Genomic DNA, 13,084 nt, shown 5'->3' on the forward strand with positions numbered 1-13,084 from the left:
TCAAAACATGTCTTCTTTCATGGATGCTAAAGTCTCTGATGAATTAGAGTGTGTGAAAGAAAAGGAAAGCTATGCTTTCCCTCTCTTATGAATTCAATTTTCAAAAGTTAAATTTGAATGCCCAATTTCATAATCATGAGTTAAAAGGACTAAATTTACAACTATAACATTTAGCAAATGACCCTGAATTCCCTTCTATATAAATATAGAAATAAGGGAGCAACAAAAAATTCAAATGATTTTTCCTCATGGGAAGATTCTTAGACTAGCATCAAGTTTAGTATCATAAACATTTTTTGCCTTTGCATTTGATAGGCCTGGTAAGAAAAATAACATTTTGATTTTGCTATGTTTATCTTGTTCAAGAAACAAAGTTCAAACTTTGAAATCATATCAAAGAATTACAAATAGAAATAAATTAAACACTACAAAGTTGATTAAAATCACTTTCCAAGTGTCACATACTCTAGTGCCCGATGGATGTCTTATGATATGATTGAAGATTTCATCAACTTTTTAAAGATGTTGAAGTCTATTTCATTTGGTGTTTTAATATTTTTTTATGTTATAGTAGATGACATTTAACTTCATCAGGCTTCCATATTTGGAAGATTTACTTGAAAGAAATGCTACATCCAATAATGCATTCATATTCACCAATGGTTTAATTTAATTAAAAATTTCTCCAAGAGTTGAATCATGAGGAAACTTGACTTCTTTAGACATTATTTTGGCCTCCAACTCTTTTTGATATGCTTCCCTTCCAATGAATGTTGTTGATGAATTACTAGTGCAAGGAGTAGGCAAACTAAGAATTATCATTTATTTTTCTCTGTCATCCATCTTGGTGCATTTTCTCCAAATTGAGTTCAAATATTCCTCTCCTCCCTTATACTCTAGCATTTTTGAATGATAGATGATGAATTTACTGATGCAACTCCTTGGCTAGCCATAGATATGTCACTATGTGTGTTGATTATGTGTATAATATGTTTTGTAGTCTTCTCAATCTTAAAAAGGTTATTGTTCTTCTCAATCTTCTCTTTGATACTCCCACAAATAGCTCAAAAACTTTGATACCACCAATATGTTTACCTTTGTTTTTCAACCAAATTTTTTGACCAAAGGCCATATTGGCCTATGATTTTTTTTTTTTTTTGTTTTTATGCCCAATTTGGTCAAAATTTCTACCAAATTAGGTTCATAATGAAAAAAAAGAAAATCATGATTTCATCATTTGCATTTGACATTGTTTGGTAGTGGTTGGGTAGAAGCCATTTCAGGTTAGTGTCGATGGCTTAGTTGACAAATTTGACTCAATTAATCTTGTATTGTGTAGATTCAACACTAGACATGTCTTGCCATTCAATATAGTTCTCAGTACGTTATTTTGAATTTCTAGCGAAACCATTATTTTTGTAGCATTGACTAATGTGTACCATTTTTTAGTGATATCACTTGTTATGGCATTAGACTTGCAAGAAGTTTTATACTAGTGTTTGAGATCGGGATATGACATGTGAGAAATTTGTTGGCATCATCAAAGTGGCTAAGTATCTAGTTGGGAGAGTAGGTGACTAAGGGTATCAATTCCTATTCAAATCAGGATTAAGAAAATCTATTGTCAGATTTAGGGATAGTAGAGTCATATGCATATTTAATTCCAAGTTCCTATAGAAATAATGGGCCATATCGAGTAGTTCTATTACCAGTGGTTGAAGTTATTGATTCAGTTGATCAAGAACAAGACCCAACACTAGTTTCATAAAGGTTGTTACAATTTTCATAAAGGTGGATTTCATCTTGTACAATTGTTTCTATACCTTCTATGCTCAAATTTGATTAGATTTTGATTTGTCTAAAGGTTGACCTTAGGAGATACTTTTGATGGAAATAGTGCTTTGTAGATATGACTAGTCTACAATGAGGGCTAATTTTTTTTAGGATTTTGTTTTTTCTACATAGAAGTTAGCTCTATATTTCCCTTGTGCATCTTTTAATGCATTTTACTCAACTTATTTCAAATATGTTCTTCATGAAAGTAACATTAAATTTACCTTACTAATAAATGAAATTTTTACTGATTCGAATATTTGTCCTCCATTGCCTTTGCCTCGTAAACCTCAAATTAAATTTCTTCTCTTCTCCCTTTAGACTTTGGTGATCCTATTCCTAATAATCCCCACAAGCTCAGTTGGTTGTTCACATTTCTCATTCTTCATCTTAATCACCATTACACCTCCTTTCTCTTTGACTCATGGATCATTGGTATTCTCTAAGTTCTGCCACTCTACTTATCAATATACTTGATTTTTTTTAATGACTATCCATAGACAATTGTAGTACATATAAAGAAGAGTTAAAAAATAAAAATTCTTGAAGATATCAAGATGCTAGGTAAATAATGCCCCAAGATCATATTCTAAATTGAATATTTTATAAATTACTTTAGATGACAACTAGATGATAGTGACTCACCTTCTACTACTGGTTCTTTAGCTCTTGCTACTTATCAGATTTGTTTCTCTCTTTGGATGTGATGATTAAGGTTCTCCATTTCTATATTAATGCTTAGCTTTACTTATCTTTTTTATATGATATTTTTGTCTTTCTGAAAATAATTATTAATATTAATGCCTATTTCATCAGAAAAAAAACAAGTGCATATATAAGAAAAGGTCAACTAGCAACAACTACAAAATGAAAGTATGTAGAAGATCTGAAAAACAATATAGAAGACAATTTTAGATCATGTTTGAATTTGATGGGCATTGATATGCTATTTCTAATATTATGTTAATGTTATAATTAGCCCAAACTTTTATTTTTTGTGAAGTTTGTATCATTTTAACACTTGATCATGCTTGATTCAAAACTTTTCTAATATTATGCTCATCATGCTTATATGAAGAATCTATGTCAAGTGAGTAGTTAATGTTGTCATTGTTGGAATGTTCAAAATGGGAAGAGTACTTCTTTGGGGGGGGGGGTGTTGAATCAGAAGTACCACACTTTTAACTCTTTTCAACAATTAAACGTATAACTGAAAAGCGAATTGCATGCAAGTAAACATATACATGAACATAAAGTAAACACATACAATGACACATAACACCAGATTTGGTAACCCAGAAACCCTCTAGGAATAAGAATGTAAAATTGGGGTGGGGATTATACCCACAAAAATCATTGCAACAACAAATGTTCAACCACTTCTGATGGTCTACCCTATTAAAGGCTTTACACTGTGTTAATAGTGACTTGGTTAAAGGGTTTACAAACACTTTACATGAAGTGTCACCCTATTAAAGGATTTACAATAGGCTATTAAACCCACCTAATACATAGGATTTTCAATCACCTTCTCCAAAGGTTCTCCTACCTAGCTGTTAAGCTAACCTATCAATATAGGATTTCAACATCTAATACAATGGTAAGAAATTATTAGAACATTTGACCTAATAGTATGCAATCTCTAATTGCTAGATTCAGGCACTTGATCTACTCTCTTTGATCTTGATCCATTGAGATCTAATGTCTAATCGTGTTCCTTGTCCCTTGTGCTATTTTGATCAACTTGATATGAAATTGCTGCACTATTCCTCTAAGTCTTTCCTTCTTCACATTGAAATTTTGCTATAATCTCCCCATACAATGTTGTTATCCTCTCATGAAAATGGAGTATTCAACCTCCTTTTAAATATTGTGAAGACTTAGGGTTAGTTATGGATCCACGATCCATATTGAGTCTCAAATTCCCACTCATTCCTTGCATTTTTCTCATTGGATGCATGCTTTCTCCATTTTTTTTGATTGGCTGCATGCATATCATATAGGGAATGTAAAAGATTCATCCTTATCCTTTTTCTCCTTCGAAATCCTTCTATGTTGACTCCAAAAATGGTTTACATCTGAGTTTGTGAAGGCACAAACTCATATGCTAATTCTATGTTACTTGGCACATACTAGATTGCTAATTCTCGACACATACTATCTTGGATTGCTTGGAACCTATTACACTTTGTCTTGCTCAACACTTATTACATGATTCTAGCTCACTCGGCATGTACTGCATTCTAACTTGCTCAGCATCAACTATGACTCGATACCTATATATCACTTGGCACTTATATACTGCTCGACACCTAAAGTCACTCAACACTTGTTGAAATACTAACTTGACACACACTGTGGCTCGATATATATAGTGTACTTGGCTTCAATTCAAAAATTGATTAAGTGTGTTGACACTCAAATGTCAAAATTATTTAAGACCAACAATCTCCCCTTTTGACATGAGTGTCAAAAACACTTAACTAATCATTGCTATTCTATCCCTATGAGTGCCTTATCCACAAAATTTCAAAAATTGTTCAAAATACCTTAACTCCCCCTGAGCTGATTTGTGCCTTATCATTTTTGCAACCAAAATTTTGTACTGAATGTGCTTAATACTCTTTGTCTTCTACCATGTACTTGTGTCTATGTATCTGATCTATCAGAGCTTTATGGAATATCTACATTTTGTATCAGAGTTTCTTTCCATATGATTGCCAAAATTTTGTATCTCCCCTCTTGGTTATCAAAATTTATAGGCATTCTCCCCCTCTACTAGTATCTCCCTTAAACATATAAATTTTGTATCTCCCCCTCTTGGTTATCAAAATTTATAGGTATTCTCCCCCTCTACTAGTATCTGATCCCTTAAACATATGACTCCCCCTTTATTATTTATCCCCCTTTTTTGACACTAATCTCAAAGGGTTCTAAGGAGTAATACCATACTTAGCCAAAAAATTACTATTTACCTCCATTATTATTTTCAAAGCTACATCTCGATTCTCCAAAGCTATGCCAAGTGACTTGTGTTGGATGGTAGTCTCTGCAGCAAGGTGTACAAGTCCATAAAGGGTAGAAAGATTTGGATCTTTCTTTAATACTATCTCAGCATAAACTTGTTCCTTGTCGAGTACTTCTAAATGAGGGGTTATGGAGGACTGGATTTGCATCAATTTTGCCTTAATATTGGCCTCCTCTACTGTTAGTACAACTACCTCTCTTTGAGTGTGAAGCAATTGTGTAAAATGCTTCTCACTTTGAGCTAGATCTCTAGGTAATTGCATGCTAGAGATTTTCAAGTTCCTTTCCAAGCTCATTATTCTTTGATTAGTTTCTTATGTGAAATTTGAAAAGTCACACAACTTCTTATACAATGAAAAAATGTTTTCAAGGACAATTTTGGCCTTATCTATTGTCTTGTCCAACTCTACCTATTCAAGGGAAATGCCACTTGATATCTTTTCATTAACCTTTCCTTGAAACTTTCTTTTTGACCATTCCATGAGTTTAACATTGGTATCCTAGCCCTCATTTGTCACCTGGTCAACTATGTCTGATAGTTGCTCAATTATTGGCTTTCCCTCATCTGGTGACTACAAGCTGAAGGCATCCATGAAGATGTCCTTGATGTCATGAAGTGCTTGCTTATGTTTAAATTCTTTCCTCAATATTGCCCGTCTCATCCTTCTATCCAATGCATTTTGCATTTCAGTCATTTGTGCTATTGTGATAGTTTTGGAATCATAGGAGGGTATCACAATCTCTTCATCTAATTCAAGGTCTTCATAGTGAAGTACCTTGGCCATTCTTGTTGAACTCGAGCTTGGGGTTGAAAATTGCAAGGGGATAGCATTAGTTCTTGGCTTTTGAATGGTCTTAGTAGGAGTGCCAGTCCTTGGTAGCTCTACCAATGTCTAAATTGCAGCCTACTCCTTTTCTTTTGCTACATCTTCTTTTTCATCTGATTTCCTCTTCTCTACACTTGGCATCTGAATGTTGTCACTTGTTGCACTTGGTGGAGGTGGAGGTGGTAGCATCAGAACTTAAGTTCTAGTAGCAGTGTATGTAAAAGGTTGTTCCTTTAGCTTCACCTTTTCTCTTTGTGGTGCTACTATTGCTCTTTGTAGTTCATCTACACTCACCAATACAGGTCTTGTACACAACTATGCTTGTAAAGTAGATTGGTGAAGGATCTTTGAGATATCCTCTATAGTAAGTGGATTGATGTTCTAAGCTATCTTGTCAGTAATATCCTTTATGATTACTATCTTTGCAGGTGTAGTGGTTGTGTGAGGAGGGCTAGGAGGTGGCAATTGTGTGTCTTGCACACTTTATTCTTCTTGTTGCTATTGGTTAGTTGTTGCCATAGTTTCCTCTTCCTTAGTTGATTCCTCTTCTTTCTCCTTATTCTCTTCCTCACTTTTCTTTTCCTCCTCTTTCTTTTCTTTTACCTTCTTCTCTATTTCCTTTGCTTCTTCCTCTCCTTTATGCTCTTCTACCTTCTTTTCCTCTACCTTTTGTTTGGCACTGGTTCCACCTTATTGGTTTCCTCTACTTTATCATTAGTAATCTTGTAAATTGTTTTCCATATCTGTGTTGATTTAGTTACAACATCTTCAATTTTGTTTTGAAGAATGCAAAAGGCTTTGTATTTGGGTACAAATTTCCCACTATGTTTCTTATTTACCTTGGTTATTTGAGCCTTTGTCATATTAGACTTCACTTGAGCTAGAGTAGATTCTTTGAACTCCCTTTCCATCTTTTAACAATAATGCCATTTATGCTCAACTATCTCATATAGTTCTTTTGGCATAGTATTAACAAGCTCTAGAGGTGTGTTCTTAAATTCTATCATCATGGCATACATAGATTCCTCTATTTTATTATGCTCTTCCCTACTGAGCTTATTAAAATTGAGAGACTTCAAATCATTTAAATTTTCATTTTTAATCTTATTACAAAGCTTATCAATTATATATTTTGGAGGATGGCTTACCACATTAAATTGGCTTATGTCCTCAGATTCTATCCTTTCATCATCTATATCTAGTTGAGCCACATATCTTCTTTTCTTAGGCTCTTCATCTGGCTGTGTAGTAGCTTTCTTCTTTTCCTTTATTGCCCTTTTGGCCGATTGAGTTGATGCTCTTGTTGTGGCCCTTGTTGCTGCTGGCTTAGTTAGAGCTGGCTTGGTTTGAGTTGGTTTTGTTACCTTCTTGGGCTTTGGCTAATCTATAGGCTGAGTTTTTTCCTTCCTCTTCTTTTTCTCGGTAGGTGTATGTGCTTCCTTGGCTTCTTCTCCCTTGAAACCTTCCTCTTTGTCTTCTCCTTGGCCTTGTGTCAGCTCTTTTGCCTCTTGCCCTTGCTCACCTTCTTCTTCACTATCTTCTTCCACTTCTTCTACTTCTTCTTCACCTACTTCACCTTCAATGTTTTCCCCAAATGTCTTCTTTATTTTTCTTACCATTTTATCCTTCTTCTTGATAACTAAAGCAATTTTTAACTCAATCCCAACTTTGGACTTGACAACATCATATGTCCCAAAGTGAGGAGCCTTCTTATCTATCTCTTCTACTAGTAATGCTATGATTACTGCAAAGGCTTCATCCACATCAAGTTCATATCCTAATGGCCTTAGCCATCTTACTCTTAGTATTGTAGCTTGAATGTAGGTGTAATCTATGTCAACCAAGAAACATATGTCATTGATATGTTTCTCAACCAATGAAACTGGTATCCTCATTGTTTGCTTCATAGACTTCTTAAAGTCTTCAAAATAGCTTATCATCTAGACCTCAAAATTATCTCCCATTTGATCAATGAATTCATTAATTTGGGTGACTACTGACTTGTTAGAATTCCAGTTCACCTTCCCAATTGAAGGGAATTCTTCCATCACACAAAAGAATATGCACATGAGAACTGAGCCAAATTTGCATTGAGCACCTTTTGATCTCCTTATAGCTCCTAGGTTCTCATTTATTTTCTGCAACATGAGTTCACCCAGATCATAGGCATTATCTTTCTTTACCAATTTATAAGCCACATCAACACTATGTAAGGTACACTGTTTAGTCAGTTGGATTGATAGAATTTATGTGAAATTATCCTCATAGAAAAGTCAAGTAGGGATTTAGTCATAGTATCAATAGTCATTCCCCTATTATTCCATTTTTCTCTAGTATTCTTCTCAATAACTTCCTTCCTATCGCTTCTTAAAGTCTTTGGTTGATCTAGGGTTGGGAGACCAGTAACCCTATGCATTATTGTCTTAGTAATTTTGATAGGTCCTATCTCTAGCCATAAATATCCATCATGAATTTGACTCAAAACAATGCAAATCCATTTAATTTTGAACATTGTAGGGAAAACTAGGGTTTTGGTTAGACCCTTCTTCTTAACAATTTGAAACTCGTCCTTCAATATTCCATTGTCACACAACTTATCATAGGCATTAAAGATTTTTAAATCACCTATGGTACAAACCTTGTAGTTGTAGCACTTTCTTACATCTTGAACCATGACAACCTTGGGTGGAATGACAAATAATGTGCCAGCCAGGTCATTTTTATAGGCAACTTTGGGGATTGGCTTGAATTCAGGCTGTTTGACTTCATTGCTAACAAGTTGAATCTCATGATCTTCCTTAGCCTTAGGGTTTTTAGAGCTAGAAGCCATTTGACTAAACTAGAGTTTCAAGTATATTAAAAATTGTAACTCTACATAGGTCAACACTTAATAAATACCTTTAAATTGATGAGTTTGTTTTGAATTGTTGTTGGAATCGATGCAAATGACTGTAAGGTAGCTGCTTGATCACCTCTTTTCTCTTTATTTGAATGGCATAAAATGAATGAAATTCAACCTTATACCTATAAAAAACCTAGCATTAAATGCTTCATGCTTACAACTATAAAACTTGGCACTTGAAGGATTTAGTATGACTCGGCCTCCACTAGACTTCCACTTCACTCAGCTTCAACTATTAGCTTAGTAGCTATTGGAAACTCAGCATCCATTGAAGCTTCATTCGGCATCTAAGGGTAACTCAAAAGCTTCTTCAAAATTTTTCTTGACATCTTTACTTATGCTAATTTCTTCCTTGCAGTACTCCTTTGTTCTTTGGAATGAATGTATGTTTCAACTTTGTATATCAATCCCATATATCTATTTTTACTTAGTTGGATGAAGTGTGATCACTTGACCTCTTGGGTGAAGTGATCTCTCCATTTGATGTGCTATACTCACCTTTCTTCTTCCAATTCTTGTTCATTTTTTCTCTTATTTGTTCAACATCAACCTTCTCTTTTCCTTTGTTGACTTCTATCTTTGGTGCTTTTGACTTTGTAGGATAGTTCCTGTTGATATGACTAGTCTTCAAGCAATTGAAACATGTAGTTTGACTTAACCATCTTCTGTAACTTCCTCTAAAATGTGTTCTTATGAGATTCTTAGGGATGTGTCCATATTCCTAACAATAGTGACAGCTATACCTAGTATTGTAATCCCAATTGTAGTGATGTGCATGATAGGTTCCACTTGCAAGTTGATTGGGTGTCCACACAGGCTTTGATCTATAATTAAATGCTCTATGTCCATATTTCTTACAGTTGTAGTAGTGACCTTCAAATCTTGGTGTTCTCATAATCTTTGTTTTGATTTCATGTGCTTGATGTCCCTACTTTTTGCACTTATGACAAATGCTTGCATTGGTGGGCTTATTATGCTGATGATTATTCTTGCTCTTGCATACATTAGAGGTATACCCCTTTTTACTACAAAAATGACAAGTAGGTTTAGTGTTCTTACCTCTGTTACTCTTTTCTTTTGCAGTCTTGGATGATTCTTCTTGTTCAGTGATGGTGTAACCAAGTCTTGAAGTGTCATTACTAGCCCTTGGTGATTTTAGTAATTACTCAAAGTACTTGATAGCCTCATTAGGCTTTTTTCTATATTCTTTTCTCTCTTTAATTCATTCTACAATTGTTCATTTTGCATCTTCAAGGTGGATATCTCAATGTCCTTCATGTTTATCTCATGATGAGCATTCATCATTTGACATAAGGTGTCTAGCTACATGTTTGAAATCTTTTCAAACTCAATTTTCTTCTCCTCTAGTCTATTGGTGAGATTTCTTTTGTCATCTTCTATCATGGCCTTGTCTTCAATGGCTCTTTTCTTTTGTTTAGTCACTTCACAGAGCATTATGGCTTGTGATTCTTGTTCAAGCTTGAGTAATATAATTTCTTCAGCTTGTGCTCTATTTTTCTCCATTAGTTCTACTATTGCTGCATCAAATTCCTTGGAATCTCCATTGGAAAAAACTTGTGTGGTATCAATCTCCTTGTAGTGTATGCCATTTTCAGCTATGGCTATCTCCTTCCTTCTTTTTAAGGATTTTCTCAACTCTTCTCTAGCTTCTTCCACTTTGTGTAGAGCTAGGTGCACATCGATTACTTGATTGTCTATGATCTTCCCAAGTTTGAAGACTTCCATCCTCAAACCTTTTTTCTAAGTTGTTAGGCTTCTCCTTGTGAGAACCAAATTCTTTGATACCAATTTTTGGAATTTTCAAATTGGGAAGAGTACTTCTTTGGGGGGGGGGGGGGGGGGTGGCGCGAGGGGGTGTGAATCAAAAGTACCACACTTTTAACTCTTTTCAACAATTAAACATATAACTGAAAAGAAAATTGCATGCAAGTAAACATATACATGAACATAAAGTAAACACATGCAATGAAACATAACACTAGATTTGGTAACCCAAAAACCCTTCAAGAATAAGAAGGTAAAATTAAGGTGGAGATGATACCCACAAAAATCACTACAACAATAAATGTTCAACCACTTCTGATGGGTTGCCCTGTTAAAGGCTTTACACTGTGTCAATAGTGACCTAGTTAGAGGATTTACAAACACTTTACATGAAGTGTCACCTTGTTAAAGGATTTACAATAGGCTATTAAACCCACCTAATACATAGGATTTTCAATCACCTTCTCCAAAAGTTCTCCTACCTAGCTGTTAAGCTAACCTATCAATATAGGATTTCAACATCTAACACAATGGTAAGAAAGTATTAGAACATTTGACTTGATAGTATGCAATCTCTAATTTCAAGATTTAGGCACTTGATCTACTCTCTCTGATCTTGATCCTTTGAGATCTGATGTCTAATTGTGTTCCTTGTCCCTTGTGCTATTCTAATCAACTTGATATGAAATTGCTGCATTGTTCCTCTAAGTCTTTCCTTCTTCACACTAATTTTTTTCTATAATCTCCCCATACACTATTGTCATCCTCTCATGAAAATGGAGTATTCGACCCCCTTTTAAAGATTTTGAAGACTTAGGTTTAGGTATGGATCTATGATCCATATTGAATCTCAAATTCCTTCTCATTCCTTGCATTTTTCTCATTGGTTGCATGCCTTATCCATTTTTATGATTGGCTACATGCAGATCATATAGGGAATGTAAAGATTCATCCTTATCCTTTTTTTCCTTCAAAATTCTTCTATGTCGGCTCCAAAAATGGTTTACATCTGAGTTTGTGAGGGCACAAACTCATATGTTGATTTTGTATTTCTCGACACATACTATCTTGGATTGCTTGACACCTATTACACTCTGTCTTGCTTGACACATATTACATGATTCTAGCTCACTCAACATATACTACATTCTGACTTGCTTAGCTTCAACTATGACTCAGTACCTATATATCACTCGACACTTATATACTACTTTGCACTTGAAGTCACTCGACACCTATTGAAATACTAACTCAGCACACACTGTGGCTCGACATACACAGTGTACTTGGCTTCAATACAAAAAGTGATTAAGTGCGTTGACACTCAAATGTCAAAACTATTTAAGACCAACAGTCATTACTCTAACTCTTATAATTCTAATTGTGAAGCTTCTTAAATTGGATTGTGTTTGAGACTCTTTCACTTAAAGAATAGTTGAATAGTTATAATGATATCATATTCATAGTGATGCTAGAAGTAGAGAGATGAATGAGAAGTATGGGAGAATATTTGCATTATCTTCTAAGAATTTATGGATACACACAAGAAATTATGTAAATATTGTAATTTTTATAGTATCTTATTGCTTGGTTCTCATTTCAACAAGGAAAGAACTATGGCATACTATGCTTATTTTGTAGGGTTGTGCTTATGTTTGAGGCTTTAGATGTTGCCACTGTTTTCCATTATTACTATATTCTTTGAATAACTTAGCTAAGGTTTCAATTCAAGTACTTAGCTTAGATAAAAAATAACACCTGTTACTTGGAGCATGCAATACTCTATTCAATTTTAGTTCTTAGCTTTCTTTCCAATATGGTTTTCTTAGAGTGTCATGTCTTGTTTTCTTCTCACCCTGTCTTATTATTTTATGCAAATTCTTGTTTAGGATCCACAATTCAGAGTGAGAAGTATCCTTTGTGCTATGCAACAATCCCTTGCACTCTCCAATCAAAGTAGTCTTGATCAATAACTTATATTTTGTTTCGATACATAACATACATAGACATCATACCTCCTTCTTCATTGCCTTGAATATTCACTTTGAGCTTGCTAAACATTTATGGAAAAAGAGAGCTTGGGATCAAATAAAACTACTTTAAGTGCAAGCCAAAAAACCAATCTTGCTAATAGACAATAATCTCCAAGGCTTATCTTCTTGATAGAAATTTACAAATAGCCAAACATAAATTTTTGAAAATAATTATACACAAGATAATCTCTCTCTCTCTCTCTCTCTCTCTCCCTCTCTCTCTCTCACACACACACACACACACACACACACACACACACACTTTGTTCAATATATTTATAGGATTTTTTGGATCCTATTTAATAGGGAACAACTCTCCAAATATGAGTTGTTTTGACAACTCTTACTACATTCCAAACCATAATTACTTCCAATTATAGGATTTTCTAGATTTTATTTTATAGGGAACATCTCTCCAAATATGAGTTATTATAACAACTCTTATTACAATCCAAACAATAATTACCTCCAAACTTAGCTTAACTATTTTCTATTCTATATAAAAGACCTACTATTCTATATACTTTTCTTACATGAATACATTAATTAATATTGATATTGATGTAGTATTCATCAAATCTAAAACAAAAATCACCACACTACATAGTCTTTTCCTTTATTGATTAGAAATTAGGCTAGGGCTTGCTAGAACTGGCTCTATTGGGTGCATAAAATAG

The sequence above is a fragment of the Cupressus sempervirens genome, chromosome 11 (assembly GCF_028749045.1).
Source record: "Cupressus sempervirens isolate cs-2001-9-10 chromosome 11, ASM2874904v1, whole genome shotgun sequence".
NCBI classification, from domain to species: Eukaryota; Viridiplantae; Streptophyta; class Pinopsida; order Cupressales; family Cupressaceae; genus Cupressus; species Cupressus sempervirens.